Below are 16,459 nucleotides of genomic sequence, written 5' to 3' on the forward strand. Positions count from 1 at the left end.
CTATTTCTATTTTTTGGAATAGTTTGAGAAGAATGGGTATGAGCTCTGCTTTAAATGTCTGGTAGAATTCCCCTGGGAAGCCATCTGGCCCTGGGCTTTTATTCGTTGGGAGATTTTTTATAACGGATTCGATTTCTTCAGAATAAGATGTTTCAACATTTAAAATGTTTTAGCTTCAAGGGATGAGAAGGATAAGACAGGCCGTGTTAGGTTCATTACTTACATGATCTCATTTGGATTCTCACAAAAATGCATAGAAGAAATCTTCTTGGAAGATCTCTTGGCTTGGAAAGGAAGCCATCTTGGTACTAAAGTCAACTGAGCTTGGATTTGAACTCAAATCTGTCTGGCCCCAAACTTTTTTCTTCACTCCTCTTGGGTTCTCTCAAGAGCTATTTTAAAAATATTGGCATCAAGTTTTCAGAGAGGTTGAAAAATAAAGAGTGAATATATATATTTTAAGTTTATTTATTTTGAGAGCACGTGAGTCAGGAAAAGGCAGAGTGAGAGGGAGAGAGAATCCTAAGCAGGCTCTGCATTGCCAGTGCCAAGCCCATGTGGGGCTCAAACCCATGAACCATGAGATTAAGACCTGAGCTGAAATCAAGAGTAGGATGCTTAACCCACTGAGCCACCCAGGCTCCCCAAAGATTGAATATTTTTGAACACTGACAATGGGCCACATACAAGACAGGGCAGTAACGGGGTTTGCAATAGACTGTCCTCCACTCAAGGAGCTAAGTAGCTGGTGCAGGAAGCTGGTACACAACATAGGCTGAACAACAGACGATGAAATAAGGGCTACTGCAAAGGGGACAATCAGAACTGAGGGAAGGAGTGGTTGGTTTGGTGGTGCAAGAAAAGCAGGGAAAATTCACAGGACATGGGAGGGTGTCATTTTGAAAAGACTCTTAGGAGTCTGGGGGCAGGGGTAGCAGGCTTTAGGACACTGCAGACTGAGGGAACATGTTACAGGAGCTGGGTGGAAAGTTCAGGGAGGCCAGTGCCTGCTTGGAGTAGTGAAAGGTGAGGGTGGGCTGGAGGCAGGCCACAGAAGGCTCTGAATAGGAGCCTGAAATTGAAATGGGGAATTACTGAAGGTTTTTGGGTAGGGGGAAGGTAAGGTTCCAATCAAATCCTTGATGAAAACATCAGAATTATTGCTGAATTCATCCCGACATCAGATCACAAGTACACAAAGTACACAAAATTGAAAAACATAGAAAATCAATATTCTTCATCAAGACTCAAAACAATGGCCTGCTTACTTCTGAAGAAGCACACAAGTGAATGAAGTGGATGTGTGCCTGAATCACCAGCTGAAACTCCAGCCTCCCTCCTTCTTTCACACTGGCCAAGAATAATCCCATTCTCACGATTCTTAAGATGGCCTCATCAACTCAAAAACCTGGGGCAACACATACAATCTCCTCCTCCCTCCCCCTGCTGAAAAAAATTCCAGCAAGGAAATGACAATTCCCTTCACTTCCTTCCTTTCTTCAAAGGCCAGCCCATGAAGATTGCTTAACCGTTCTTTCTCGGATACACCAGACACACGTCCTAGAGTAGGAATTGAATCCTGATGGCTTAATTGAGTTAAAAAGAAAAGTGTAGATTATTGAAAGCCTCTCAAGGGTTTCAGAGTGGCTCTCACATCTCAGAAAGCCTGGTGGTGGCTTTCAGTTCTTCGGTTAGGGAGGAGCGGAATGGATTTCGTAGCACAGAATTCAAAGGCACTGGAAGTCAGCAGTTCTGAAGGACTGCAGAAAGGGCTTGTTTACATTTTTCTTTTCAGCTGAAACCCGTCTATTTAAACTTTAACCAGAGACAATTATAAAACCGTGGTTAGCCAGGGATCGCAGGCTGCACAAGACAGGAGACAGATGCCAACAGTCTGGCACTGGAGGAGGAAAGGTTGAGAATATTTTGAGGAGAGAGGTCAAAGAAGAACTACAAAGGAGGTGTTGGAAGCAGGTGTCACCTACGCTGGTCTTCATGGGAACAGCAAAGGAAGGGGGAAGGAGTGGGTGGGAGAAGTCAGGCAGAGTGGGCATGGAAGACCCACAGCTTCTGATGGTGCAGGCGGGATTGGAGCTGTCACCGTTTCACCAGTTCAAAAGTGCCACCCAGGCAGTGTGGGCTGCTTTAGCTCCACTGTTTACACCTTTTCTCCCTTCTTGGACCAAAAGTACCTTAGCGGAGGGAGTCAGTGCCGCTGTGAGATTTGCCTGGGATAGACACACCCAGCCCACCAGGAGACAGGCTCTCTTCCCCAAGGCCAAACCTCCTCTTCAATTCATGTTTTCCTGGCAAAGACCTACTTTTGAGCCAGCAAGCAGTTCAGTGATATCAGAGGAAATACCCCACTTGACAAAGGACTGTGTTCCAATTGCCAGTAAACTGAACTCCTTCACATGCCCTGTTCTGGGTCCTATAATCTGGGGAGTCTTAAGAACAAACTCAAAGAGAGATAGTTGTTGCTGCAACACAAATGTTTTTATTCTGGATTTGTGGATGTCCGTGGACTGACATTGACATTAGGGCCAGTTTTAGGTTCATATACAAATGTGGGGAGAGCTACAGGATACCAGCCCGCGCTCCCCCACCCCAGATCTCTGTGTAAAGGAGTCTGACCCTAGATACTCAATCTTTCTTTTAACTTTTTGGTTTTGAATATTCCTATTAAGATATAAATGCAATATATAGAGAAGAGCCCATGCCTCAGATGTTATCAGCTAATTTGTTAAGAGGAATTGACTTTCTGGCCAGGTCCAGTCAGATTAGAACCAGGACTCAATAGGAGGAAGGTCCAGGACTGCCTTTTGGAGATGGAGAATGGGCAGAGGCCCTGGATTTATGCGTGGGAAGCTGGTAGGAAGAGGCCAGAGACAAGTCTCTCTCTGTACAACAGTGAGACCCAGTCCTCCAACATAGATCAGATTCATGAGGACAGCAGAAAGCCAAACTCATCCTAACTTCCTGTGAAGCGTCCTTCTCTGCTAACCCAGCTACCAGGGAAAGCCATTTGGAGCACAGCCAGAGGGAGATAGGGAAGGTCAGAGGATCTGCAGATATTCAGGGCCATGGCATAGTCTTCCAGAGCAAAGAGGCCAAAGTCATGGGCTTCCCTCCAGACCAGTTTGCTACACTCACCGGAAGATCTGTCCTATAGCTCTACACTGCACTCTCAAGTCCAGCCAACCATCTAAAAGATTCATGATGGTGTTCACCAGGGTCTGGATAAAGAAAATGGGGACAGTTCCCTGAGAACTCACTCCAACTGCGGACAGATCCTAGGGTAATAGTATCATTGCTTATGGGGGTTGGGGGCTAAGCACTTCACACGAGGTGAGACATGGTATGACATTTTATATATTTTTAAAGTTTATTTATTTTGGGAGAGAGTGTGTGCATGAGCACATGTGCCTGTGTAAGCAGGGGAGGGACAGAGAGAGAATCCCAAGCAAGCTCCATGCTGCTAGCAAGCACAGAGCCCTACATGGGGCTTGATCCCACCCACTGTGAGATCATGACCTGAACCAAAATCAAGAGTTGGACACTTAACAGACTGAGCCACCTACGTGACATTTTATTTGTATTAAGCATATGCTAAAATTATTTTCTTTCTTAAAGTTCATATGAGTAGCAATTGCTTTCTTGTGCCCTGATCTCCAGAGAAAAGAGAGAAGGCCTGGTTCTTATGTCTTCTGCAGGATGGAGCCCATGAACACATGATTGCTGGCAGGTATCCCAAGATCTGCACAGAAATTTCAGAGGGATACACACATTGCCTAGCTCCTTCCAGAGGGTGTTATACCTGGGAGAAGATATTTTATAAAATCAGTCATGACATCTCCAAAGGAAATCCTGGGAGTCTGGACATAAACTGGAGAGGCAGTGTAGTGCAGGTGCCCCGCCCCCAATACAAAACTAGAACATTCCTACAAATCCCTTCATAAGCTGAAATGGTATAAAGCAAAGAAGCTATTACCATCAATTTATATATATACATATATATATAAACAGTCCTTCTTAGGCTTTCCTGATACCTCAGGACACATCATGCTAACAGGTGCACAAAATAAATTGAGATAAAGCACAGATGCTCACAGACCCAGTTCACAGCTCTGGCGGCTTGATGCTGAGATGCCGGGTGTAGTTCTGGGGAGGGAGCTTGGCGGGGCACCCTCGCTGCTCAGGTGCGCGCTGCCTCTGTGTGAGCTCCATGCAAAACAAATGCTGAACGTGCTGTGTTTTTCTGCATAAAAGCAAAAATCCTCTCCGGATTTCTTTTGGTTAACAAAAACAAGTACTAATGTAGGCCTTTTGTAAAAGCGAAGTGATGTAATGTATACTTTCAAAAAGTAAGGGTATGATACCTATTTGGTGGCTAAAAGCATGGATTCAGGACCCAAGCAGTCTGGATTCAGATCCTGATGCTGCCACTTACTAGCTTTGGGACCTTGGGTAAGTCATTTAACCTCTCTGGGCCTCAGTTTCCTCAACCATAAAATTGAGGCAATAGTAATTCCCAGTTCACAGGGTTGTAGTAGGGCTTAAATGAGTTAATATTTAAAGGGTTAAATGAGTTAATATTGAAAAGCACTTCAAATAGTGTCTATCACAGCAATAGATATTTAAATATTGCATTTTAAGTTTTTTCTTTAAATGTTTATTTTATTTTTGAGAGAGAGAGAGAGAGAGACAGAGTGTAAGCTCTGAGAGAGGTAGAGAGAGAGGGAGACACAGAATCCAAAGCAGGCTCCAGGCTCCCAGCTGTCAGCACAGAGCTCGATGCAGAGCTCAGTCTCATCAACTGCAAGATCATGACCTGAGCTGAAATCAGATGCTTCACTCACTAAGCCACCCAGGACCCCCTAAATATTGCATTTTAAAAGTACCATGATTAAACTTCCAGGCCTGGAAATCTTGCTTGTTCTGTGATTGGCTCTGTCTCCAAGAAAGTCTGGGCTGACTCAGGTCTGCACTTTTTTTCCATCCTACTAGCTTGAGGAGACAGAAGAAAGATACACTGATCTCTTTCTCCTCAAGGCTTCTTTTCCAGCATTAGGCACAACATTTCTGTTCTGCTCTTGAAGCATCACAACATGCATGCCCAGGGCCAAGGTAAAGTCAGAACCAACAAGAGGGAGCACTGTCCGGTGCCTGGGCCAGAAACGGGAAATTCCTCAATGCAAATCCCTCAAGGCCCTTGGGCAGCCTCCATGTTTGTGCTGTAACTAAACACCACACTCACCTGTCTTTCGTGGATACCAGGCACAAAGCCAGGGTTATAGAACACAGGGGAAAGCCCTCATTGAGTAGGAAAAGCAAAGAAAGAAGCAGGTGGCCGGAAGAAGGATCATGGCAAATAGGAAACCAAATACATGAGGAAAAAAGTAGAAATGCTGGAATAAGTTCAAGAAAACTTTTTTTTTTGGTCTCTCTATTTTTGACCGAGTGAAAAAAAAACCACAAAAGAATAAACCAAGCAACTAGAATCAGATGGAGCCAGTTAAAGGGGGAACAGGCAGCAGAACTCTGCAAATATATGCTAATTACCTCATCCTTCCTCCTGTGCCCCGCAAGGCAAGCGAGGCTCCAGAGCCCATTCGTACACTGGTCTAATAATGATTTCATTTCACAGACTTCCTTCCACGGTTTTTTTTTTCCTTAACAAAGTCCATCACAATTCTGTTTTGGGAAGTAGAAACAGGATCTATCTTTAGGAAATTTAAATGCCAAAGAGCTCAGATAAGCATAATTGAGAAGTAAAGAATGGTTGGTGTGACCAGGACAAATATCAAATCACAAATATTTGAAATTCTTCCCCTTCCTGGCCCTAAAGAGAGAAGTGCCTTTGTTTGCTGAATTGGCTCACAGAGGACCTGGCTTTTGGCGTGTTGCGTAGGATGTTGGACAGGGAGGAGAAGCCAGAGGAAGGTCAAATATTTGTCAAGGGCCTACTATGTATCAGGCATTTTGTTAGATGTTAGAGATTTAAGAATGTACAAAACAGGCCTCTACCCTCATGAAGCTAATACTTTTTTGGACTTAAAAAAAAAATGTAGGGGCGCCTGGGTAGCTCAGTCCGTTAAACCTCTGACTTTGGCTCAGGTCATGATCTTGTGGTTCACGAGTTCAAGCCCCATATTGAGCTCTGTGCTAGCAGCTCAAAGCCTGGAGCCTGCTTCAGATTCTCTGTCTCCCTCTCTCTTGGCCCCTCCTCGACTCATACTCTGTCTCTCTCTCTCTCTCAAAAATAAATAAAACATTAAAAAATTTTTTTAATTATGAAAAAATGTAGTAAATTCCACATAACATAAAATTTACCACCTTAACAAATTTTTAAGTGTTTATTTATTTTTGAGAGAGAGACAGCATGAGTGGGGAGGTACAGGGATGAGATGGGGAGGACAGAGGATCAGAAGCAGGCTCTGCACTAACAGTGGAGAGTCTGATGCAGCGCTCAAACTCACGAACCATGGGATCATGACCCAAGCCGAAGTCAACCAACTGAGCTACCTACCCAAGGTGCCCCAACCACCTTAACCATTTTTAAGTGCATAGTTCAATGGCGTTAAGTATGTTAACAGTTGTGCATCTAATCTCTAGAACTTTTCTATCTTGCAAAACTGAAACTCTATGCCCATTAAAGAATTCCCTCCCTGCATTCCCCCGCCCCAGCCAATAACCCCTGACCCCAAGGTCTGAGTAACCATCATTTTACTTTCTGTTTTTATGAACATAACTATTCTAGGTACATCATGTAAGTAAAATCATATAGTATTTGTGTTTCTGTAACTGGCTTATTTCACTCAGTATATCCTCAAAGTTCCATATTATAGCATGTATCAGAATTGTATTGCTTTTTAAAGCTAAATAATATCCTATTGTACACATATTGTCACATTTTGTTTATTCACTCATCTGTTGATAGACATTTGGGTTGCTTCCACCTCCTGGCTACAGCGAATAATGCCACTGTAAACAAAGGTGTACAAGTATCTCTTGGAACTAATGATCTTTTTTTAAGAAAAATTTTTCATGTTTATTCATTTTTGAGAGACAGAGAGAGAGACAGAGACAGAGCATGAGCAGGGGAGGGGCAGAGAGAGAAGGAGACACTGAAATCAAAGCAAACAAATCAAAGGGTCCAGGCTCTGAGCTGTCAGCACTAAGCCCAATATTGGGCTTGAATCCACGAACCATGATATCATGACTTGAACTGAAGTCAGATGCCTAACCAACTGAGCCACCCAGGCAATCCTGAACTAATACTCTTTTAAGGATCTTATCTCATCATATTTGGGTTTGCCCATCACTTGGCCTAACTAGATGGTTAGCTGAATAAGGACTCTGTTATTTATCTTTGTATTCCAACTTCTTATACAATGCTGGCACATAGTAGGAACACAGTAAATATTTGTTGGCAAAATAATTTATTTTTATACTCCTTAATCATTGCTGCTGCAGCTGGCTGTTTTACATGTTTTAATAAATAAGTTTTGCAATTTTAATGAATGCTATTTTGATTATATTTATATACTAAGCTAGTTTATACAAGGAGATTAGTATAAAAATTCTAAATCTCAATCAAAATTCACTTTCTAGATGAAATGCCATTGACAATTCCTTCTCACTCACTTTGCTTAAAATTGGCTCTTGTGCTTTTATTCTCCCTCCTTTCCTTCCTTTTCAAGTTACCACACTGCCTAGATATTAAGGAGTCTCCTCAAATCATGAGACATCCTGTTGAATAAAGCTAGGTAGGCATGGGCCTAGGGTTGAGTTTGCTCAGCGAAAAAACTTCCATTGAAGGTCATTTTGTCTGAGGTACAGGATGAACAAGGCACAGCGCTGCCTTTGGAGAAACTCAGTTGTGCAATTCTGTCTGGTTACTCTTGGCCATAATTAAGCAAGAAACCTTAGTTTTCTCAGGTGTAGAAAATAGTATTTATCCCTATTTCCCATACTCAGTTGATAAACACAGACACTATAGCATTCACAAAGCACGAGGGGGTGAGGGAAACTGAAAATTCTGGGTAGAATTGTGTTTGATAATTATTGCTACGTGTGGTATCAGCAGGGGTAGAAGCTAGTTCTGTAATTCTTTACAAAATAGACATTTGGAATTATGATTTCTGGTCAAGGAAGCATTGTTGTACATTAACCTTTGAGGGACATTCTCAGCTCTAAACACAAAGCAATGGTCTTTAAAATCTAAAAGAGATGGGCGCCTAGGTAGTTCAGTTGGTTGAGCATCTGACTTCAGCTCAGGTCATGATCTTGTAGTTGGTGAGTTTGAGCCCTGCATTGGGCTCTATGCTGACAGCTCAGAGCCTGGAGCGTGCCTCAGATTCTATGTCTCCCTTTCTCTTTGGCCCTCCCCTGCTCATACTCAGTCTTTCCCTCTCTCAAAAATAAATAAACAAAGGGGCGCCTGGGTGGCTCAGTCGGTTAAGCCTCTGACTTCGGCTTAGGTCAGACCTCATGTCTGTGGGTTCGAGCCCCGCGTCGGGCTCTGTGCTGACAACTAGCTCAGAGCCTGGAGCCTGCTTCCAGTTCTGTGTCTCCTTCTCTCTCTGCCCCTCCCCTTCTCATGCTCTGTCTCTCTCTGTATCAAAAATAAATAAAACATTTAAAAAAAATAAACATTTAAAAAATTGTTAAAAATTTTTTAAATAAAAAAACATAATATATAAAAGAGAAAGATTAAAAGAAACAGTTGCCCAAAAGGTAAAACCTTCTAGGACTAGGAATGCAGAGCAATGAATGAGACTGGGCCTGTTGGGCTCCAGGTCTGAGGCAGAGATGCTGGAATAGGGGTCTCTATAGAATTAGGGAGACAAAAAGTGAGGATAGTGGATGGGAGCCAGCACCACAACCAGCCAGAACCAAGTTTGCTGTTGGAAAATACCAATGGTAGTTTCAAAACAGGGATGGGGGGAACCTGGGTGGCTCAGTCCATTGAGCAGTCTACTCTTGATTGTGGCTCAGGTCATGATCTCAGGGTTCATGGGATGGAGCCCTGTGTCAGGCTCTGTGCTGGCAGTGCACAGCCTGCTTGGGATTCTCTCTCCCTTCCTCTCTCTCTGCTACTCCCCTGCTTGTGTGAATGCACATGCTTGCATTCTTTCCCTCTCTCAAAAATAAGTAAATAAACTTTAAAATAACAACCAAAACAAACAAACAAAAAACCCATCCCAAAACAGAGGGTAGGCTGAGAACTGCCTCCTCCCCCCACAAAGTGGCTTGTCAAAGAGGCTCAACAAACTCACCACTGCTTGAAGATGGGCCTTATGTGAGGGAATGATCTGGCAGGAAGACAAGGAGGGGCACAGAGCCCTCCTTGACTGACTCTATGGCATCTCTATTTCCACAGTACGGGAAAAGAAAAGACAAGCTCTCCTTAATTGGGCAATGTGATTGTCTATAAGGAAAATCACACAGACCATACTGAAAAAATGTTAGAACTAAAAAGACAACTCAGCAAGGCTGCAGGGTATAAGATCAACAAACAAAATTCAGTTGCAATACTATATCTGAATATCTTTCACATACAATATTTAAGAAACCGTTTTTAATAGCAATAAGTGATGAAGCACCTAGGAATAAATATAACACAGGTGTGGATTTTTATCTATAAATAAAATGTTGACTTTATGTATAAAAATTTAAAAAAATTTTCTTAATGTTTATTTTTGAGAGAGTGACAGAACACAAGAAGGGGAGGGGCAGAGAGAGAAAGAGAGACACAGAATCTAAAGCAGGCTCCAAGTTCTGAGCTGTCAGAACAGAGCCCGACAGAGGGCTTGAGCTCATGAACCGTGAGATCATGGTCTGAGCCGAAGTCAGATACTTAACCGAATGAGCCACCCAGGCACTCCATGTATAAAGTATTTTTTTGGGAACAAATTAACTGAAATTGAATACATGGAGACAGATAGCACATTCATGAATTGCAATATTCATTAAAATGAAGATATTTCTTCTAAAGTTAATGTTTAATCTCAGTGCAAAGCCAATTTTTAAAATCCCAACTTGATTATGTAATATGGAACAATGGTCGCTGAATTCACGTAAAACAGTAAAAGTTGAAACTAATTATAGTAGGTGGGAATGTCTTTGGCAACAAGTAAGAGAATATACAACATAAAGTGGCTTAAGCAATAACAGGTTTATTATTTCACATCACAGGATGTCCAGTGGTAGGTGGTTTCAGCATTGGCTAATTCAGCAGTACAATGACATCACTAAGACTTGAGGACTTGTCATTTGTCTACTTAGCCATTCTCAGTGTGCTAGGCTCCAGCTTGACCTCTCAGGGCGATAAGATGGCTGCCATCTTTTTTCAGCCATCACTTTCTCCTCCAATTCTGTACCAAGATAGGAAGGGCAAGTCGTCTTACTTTGTACCTTTTTAAGTGAGAAGAAAACTTACCTATCCTATCTCCACTCTAACACAATTCCACACAGGTTTGTTTTTTTTTTAAAGTTTATTTATTTATTTTGAGAAAGTTCAAGTGGGGGTAGAACAGAGAAAGATAGTCAGAGAGAGAATCCCAAGCATGCTCTGCACTGTCAGCGTGGAGCCCAATGCAAGACTCAGACTCACAAACTGTGAGATCATGACCTGAGCCAAAATCAAGAGTTGGACATTTAACTGAGTGAGCCACCCAGACACCAACCCCAAATAATTAAAATTTAAAACCAGAGGTAGCATAACAAATCTGTATTGAAAAATGAGTTAGCTAATAAATATGTGTTAGAATAGTTATATATGTATGTCCTATTTCACATAGCAAGATTTTAAGTTGGTTTAAAGACATAAATTTGAATAGTCAAATTTTATACCTCTAAGAGATTATCTTTACACCCTTCGAATAGGAAGAACTTATTAAATAAAGCACAAAAGAACAAAAACATCAAAGAAAACATTAATAATTTTACTACTTCAAAATAAAAATACATCATCAACAAAGAGACGATATTTTTTCTGACCTACAACAACCAAGGTATTTATATTAAAAAATTATAAAGAATTGCAAAGCAATAAGAAAAAGAAACAACTAGAAAGAAAATTTGACAAAGAATATAAACAGGCAATTCACAGAAAAGAAATCCTAATGGCCAATAGATATACAAGATGTTCAATCTCACTAGAAATGAAGGGAAAACAGTATTAAATAATAAAAAGTTACCATTTCATAACTATAAATATGCAAACATTTAAAATTTTCAAAATATCAAAAATTACCAAGATGTGGCAAAACAGGACACTTAGAAAGCAACATGGTGATATATATTTATATAAATCTTAAGACCCAGTAGTTTCTCTCTTCCCTAGATTAGTAGTTCTCAACCAGGGTGATTTTGCCTCCTGTGAAATATTTGGCAATATTTGAAGACATTTCTGGTTGTCACACCTATATGTGTGTGGGGGTGTTGCTACTAATACCTTTGGGATATGGGTAAGGGGTGCTGCTAAATATCCTACCTCACAGCAAAGAGTTCTCTAGTCCAAAATGTCAATAATACCAAGGCTGAGAGCCTGTGGCCTAGAAAAACTATCACATGGTGTGCACCAGAAGACAGGTATTTAAATGTTAATTGCAGTATTGTTTATTATAGCAAACAACAACAAACTAAAAGCAATTCTCACATCCATAATGCAGGAAAATGGATAAGTAATTTGTGTATTTCAAACAAGGGAATAATATACAACAGGTATAATTAATGAATTAGTTCTTCTGATTACAACATGACTCAATCTAAAAAGTAATGATGACTAGGGGCGCCTGGATGGCTCAGTCATTTGGGCGTCTGACTTTAGCTCAGGTCATGATCTCATGGTCTGTGAGTTCAAGCCCCTCATCGGACTGGGTGCTGGCAGCTCAGAGACTGGAGCAAGCTTAGGATTCTGTGTCTCCCTCTCTCGCTACCCCTCCCCTGCTCTTGCTGTTTGTCTCTGTCTCTCTGTGTCTCTCAAAAACAAATAAACATTAAAAACTATTTTTAAGTAACAATGACTAAAAATGCATTGCAGAATATTATGTACAGTGTGATATAGTATTCTTTTACACTTTACAAACACAAAGCATACTATATGCTTATGAATAATATATATAATATAAAAGTCTAAAAACGCATGGGAATGGTTTATAGAAACTTTGAGGTAGTGATTATTTTTCAGAAAAGAGGAAAGGAGGGAAAGTTAAAAAATGAATGAGACTGGGAGTAGATAATGGGTTTAAACTCTACTTGTAAGACTTTTTACAGCAAACAAACAAAAAACCCTAAAGCAAATAAGCAGACATTAAGATTTGTTGAGTGTTTTATACACAGATGTTTGGTAAACTATCTTCTATATTTTTCTGTCTGTTTGAAATATTTTATGATGAAAATATTTTAAAGTATTTTAAGAGCTGCATCTGCACGAATGAGTATTCTGTTTGTGTTTGAGGAGCATAGAGCTGGTGGCGGGAGCCAATGTTTCTAGAGGAAACTGTACCACTCTAAAGGGAAATTAGAAAAGGAGAAAGTGACCCCTGAATAAAGGAGAATTTATTCATTTAAAGACCCCTCTCCGGGATTCTTGGCAGGAAGAGTTCACGGTTCTGCTGCGCCAGGGATTGGTAGGCTATACCTCTGTCCATGGTCCTATTCCTCTGCTTCAAACAACCTTAAAAGAATACAGAGGGAGGTTCAAATCTGCAATGTTAGAAAGGCATTGAAGTGTTCTAGATAGAGCTGAGAAGCTGAGAGAAGAGGAAATGTGTGGGTGTAGCAGATCTTTTGAATCTTTGAAAAGAAGTTCTGACTGCAGTAGATCCCACCAGCCGAAGGGGATCCTGCAGGTTAGCCATTCTTTTCAATATTGATGAACAGCATCTATCCATGGCGTGAGCTCCACTTGGACTGAAGCCTGTTTTGTAGGAATGACACTATCATCTCCCTAACATTTCATATTTTGAATGAAAGGCCTTATCATTTCTAATGCTTCTCATCATTTTTTCCCAACACTCATATAAGACCAGTCAATATTCACCTCTGCTTTTACAGTGATGAAGAAAGACTAAGAAAGCTTTCCAAAGACTTAAGTTCTTTCTATTAACCAATGTTTTTACCTAAGCCACTGGGGATATCTAAACAGTGAGAGCAAATCAACTGAGAAGTATATTTTATGGACACCCCATAGTAATTACCTATCTTTTAACAAGGACAACACTTTTTAAGATTCTAGAAGGTGTCTGGCACTACACAAAGTGGTAGGAGCATGAGAGTGCAGAATATAATGTTTGGGAACATAATGTCCCTCCAGGGACTTAAAAATTAATGCAGATCCAAAACTTAAAAAAAATGTTGGTTGTAATAAATTATGGGGAAATTAAGTGAAAGGTGTAGAGACAAAAATCCCAAACATAGTGATGAATTAAGGAACATGGAAACAGAATATGATGAGCCAATTAACCTCAGGAGACCACAGACTCATGATATGGGCAGAATAAAAGACACTTATCCTGAGAAGTCAATTTTTCAGATTCAGTTACTTGTCCACACACACAAAATCAATAGCTATTTTTGATAGGCCACTGGCAAAAAAAAAATACACTATTCTTTTCTATAGATAGAGTCTAAAGCAACCAGCATACAATAAAGTGTTTAAGGAAAAAAATATGTGGGCTGGCAAACTTTTAATCTACAAAGCCGGTGATCTAGTTTTGGGTGATAGCGCTAATGGAAATAGGTGCAATTGGGTTTGTAGATACTGATTTTTATCAGCAACCAGAAACTGCGCTAAAAGTTCAATTTGGCCTACTTTAGGTTCCCCGAGTAAGTTAGTGGAGGAATTTTCATTAGGTTATTTTTTATATGTCAAAAAAGAAATAAAGCAATGCATGAACACTGTGATAGATGAGAAGGTATCTTACTAGATATAGTACTCTAGTCTAGGACAACGTTTCCCCACCACAGTGATAGAAAGTACTTGGAAGTGCAGAGACCTAACTGGTCCACATACTGAACTTACTTCATTGCCCAGTTTTAAGAACTTCAACCTTGTTAATCTACCAATACCAGGGGAGTCAGTTTTATATACTGATAGTCAGCATCGGATTTGGACTCCCTCATGGTCACTGCAACTTTGTTCACCTTTATACTTATTTTTTTCACATGTTCTTGTATTATAGTAATATGAAAAGATAAAAATATCTTGAGATGTTGCTTTTTCCATTGTGGAAGGGAATAATTTAGAGAGTCACTTCCACATGGCATCTCAAACTGAGTATGGCCAAAACAGAACTCTTGATTCTTTCTCTTAACCTTCTTCTATTAAACAACACCAAGAGGCTTAAATACAGTTTTACTTTTTGTCTGGCAATAGATTATTTTTGGTGTTTGTTCAGCTACTCAACTATACCATCAAGGACCCAGATAATTTCTCTTTTCTGTCACTATCCTTAACATGTTGGCCTTTAATCGCCCTTTTATTTTGTAGTCACAGGATGGCTGCTGTGACTCCAGGCATTGTGATGGTGCTCAAGATAGCCAAATCTGTCCCCAGAAGGCTTTCTCTTAGCTCTCCTTAGCCAAAAATGAATCACTCCTGGCTGCAAAGGAGATGGGGAAATGGAGTATCTAGCAAAAGAGAATGGAATTATTATAATTGAATTATGATCATGATTCATCACTTGGAGCTGGACATACTGTCACCCTCAACAAAGTCAGGGCTCTGTTAGCAAGGAGGAAGAGAAGAGCAGCTGTTGGAGAGAGAAGTGACACAGACTGCCACTTTTCTTATTCCCAGCCTACCTGTCTCACTCAATAGCATCACCATCTGCCCAGTGTCTGAGCCAGCAATAAAGGAGAGAGCTTGGATTCCTTTATTTCTCTGATGTCCCCCATTAAAAAAAACCCACCACACCATTCTGTTGACTCTATCTCCCATATATACCCCTAATCCACTCTATTTGCCCTTAGTCACTGGTATCCTAGTTCAAGCCACCATTGTTCACCTGAATTACTGCAACTGCCTCCTAAAGAAACAGAAACAATCACTTCCTTGTTTAGAACCTCTCATTGGCTTCCCATCTCACCTAGAATCCAAATTCCTTGCTCTGATCTTCCATGCCTAAAAGATCTGAGTTCTGTCCACCAGCCCAACTTTATCTTGTTCCACTTTTCTGTTTGCCCCTGGCTTCCAACCATGCAGGTTTTTTTTTTTTCTCTTCCTCCAACCCTAACTTGTTACCATCTTGGGAACCTTCAAACCACCTGTTTTCTCCATCTAGAGTGCTATGCATTCTGATCTTTTCATGACTATCTCCTCCTTGTCATTTAGACATTTGTTCAAATGTCATCTCTTCAGAGAGGTCTTCACTGGCCACCAGTCTAAAACCGCAAAGTGGTTGGTCATCCATCACTTCATTCTATTTTATTCCTCTATGTTTGCACTTATCACCGCCTAACATTTTCTTATTTACCTCTTTATGTATCATGTAATAAAATATAATTATTTATTTTCCACCTCCTCCACGCTAGAATATCAGCTCCATGACCACAGAGACCTTGTGTGTTCTGTTCACAGCTGTATTCCTAGCACCTAGATCAAGGCACATGGCAGGTTCTCATCAGATATTTCTGAGTGAATGAATACATGAGGGGAAAGATTTTTTTAAGTGGAAATTTTAGCAATAAAAGAACATCTGTAAACTATTATCAGCATCCTTAGAGTTGTCCTTCATAGAGCAAAATATCTTTGTTAGTTGAAGGATGTAAAATGTGTTATGCTTTAAAGACATCACAATTAATAAGCAATACTAATTTCTTCCACACAGACTCTTTCCTCCTGTGTCCTACTTTCCAAAGCTAAACATGCCACATGTCTTCATGCCCTATCAGTGCATTTACTGAATGCCTTCTCCACTGACTTCTCTCCTTTTGCTCCAATAATGTGATTACATTTTCTGACCATTTTCTGAAGTTCTACAATTTAAAAGAAACATTTGGGTGATGTCCTCCTTTCCTCTATTTTTTGGCCAGAATTTCAAGAAGGGGAAAACCAAAGTGTTCTTGGACGAAGAGAGAAATACTTAGCATCTAAAATTTTCTGCCTTTTTGTGAGGTTTTCACATTTCTGTATATGTTCTTCCTAAAGGCTAAAACCATTTGTACTCTCTTCACCAGAAAACCAGACTTTTCAGAAGGCTGACCTTTGGTAAAATGTTAAAGTTGGAGAGATTAATTGGCAGCCTTCATTCATCTCTCTCCATGATCCTTTTAGTCCTTTCCAGCCTTCTCAATCCGGAGGCGACTCTCTGTAAGCCCAGGCTTCTCGATCAGCAGCCAGCTAGGCCTACGGGCCCAGCCTGGATACCAGACATCCTGTGCATCTGGTGGGCGATGGCACATTGAAATTGTGCAACAGAAGCTCTGAGAAGTTCAACTTCTCCACACT

At 40.7% G+C, this 16,459-nt stretch overlaps 1 long non-coding RNA gene across 1 annotated transcript in view; it reads left to right on the forward strand.

The window, feature by feature from the left end:
• LOC115278874 overlaps nucleotides 1-16,459 on the forward strand; it is a 39,459-nt gene that overhangs the window by 510 nt on the left and 22,490 nt on the right. The window lies entirely within an intron of this gene.

The sequence above is a fragment of the Suricata suricatta genome, chromosome 2 (genome assembly GCF_006229205.1).
Source record: "Suricata suricatta isolate VVHF042 chromosome 2, meerkat_22Aug2017_6uvM2_HiC, whole genome shotgun sequence".
NCBI classification, from domain to species: domain Eukaryota; kingdom Metazoa; phylum Chordata; class Mammalia; order Carnivora; family Herpestidae; genus Suricata; species Suricata suricatta.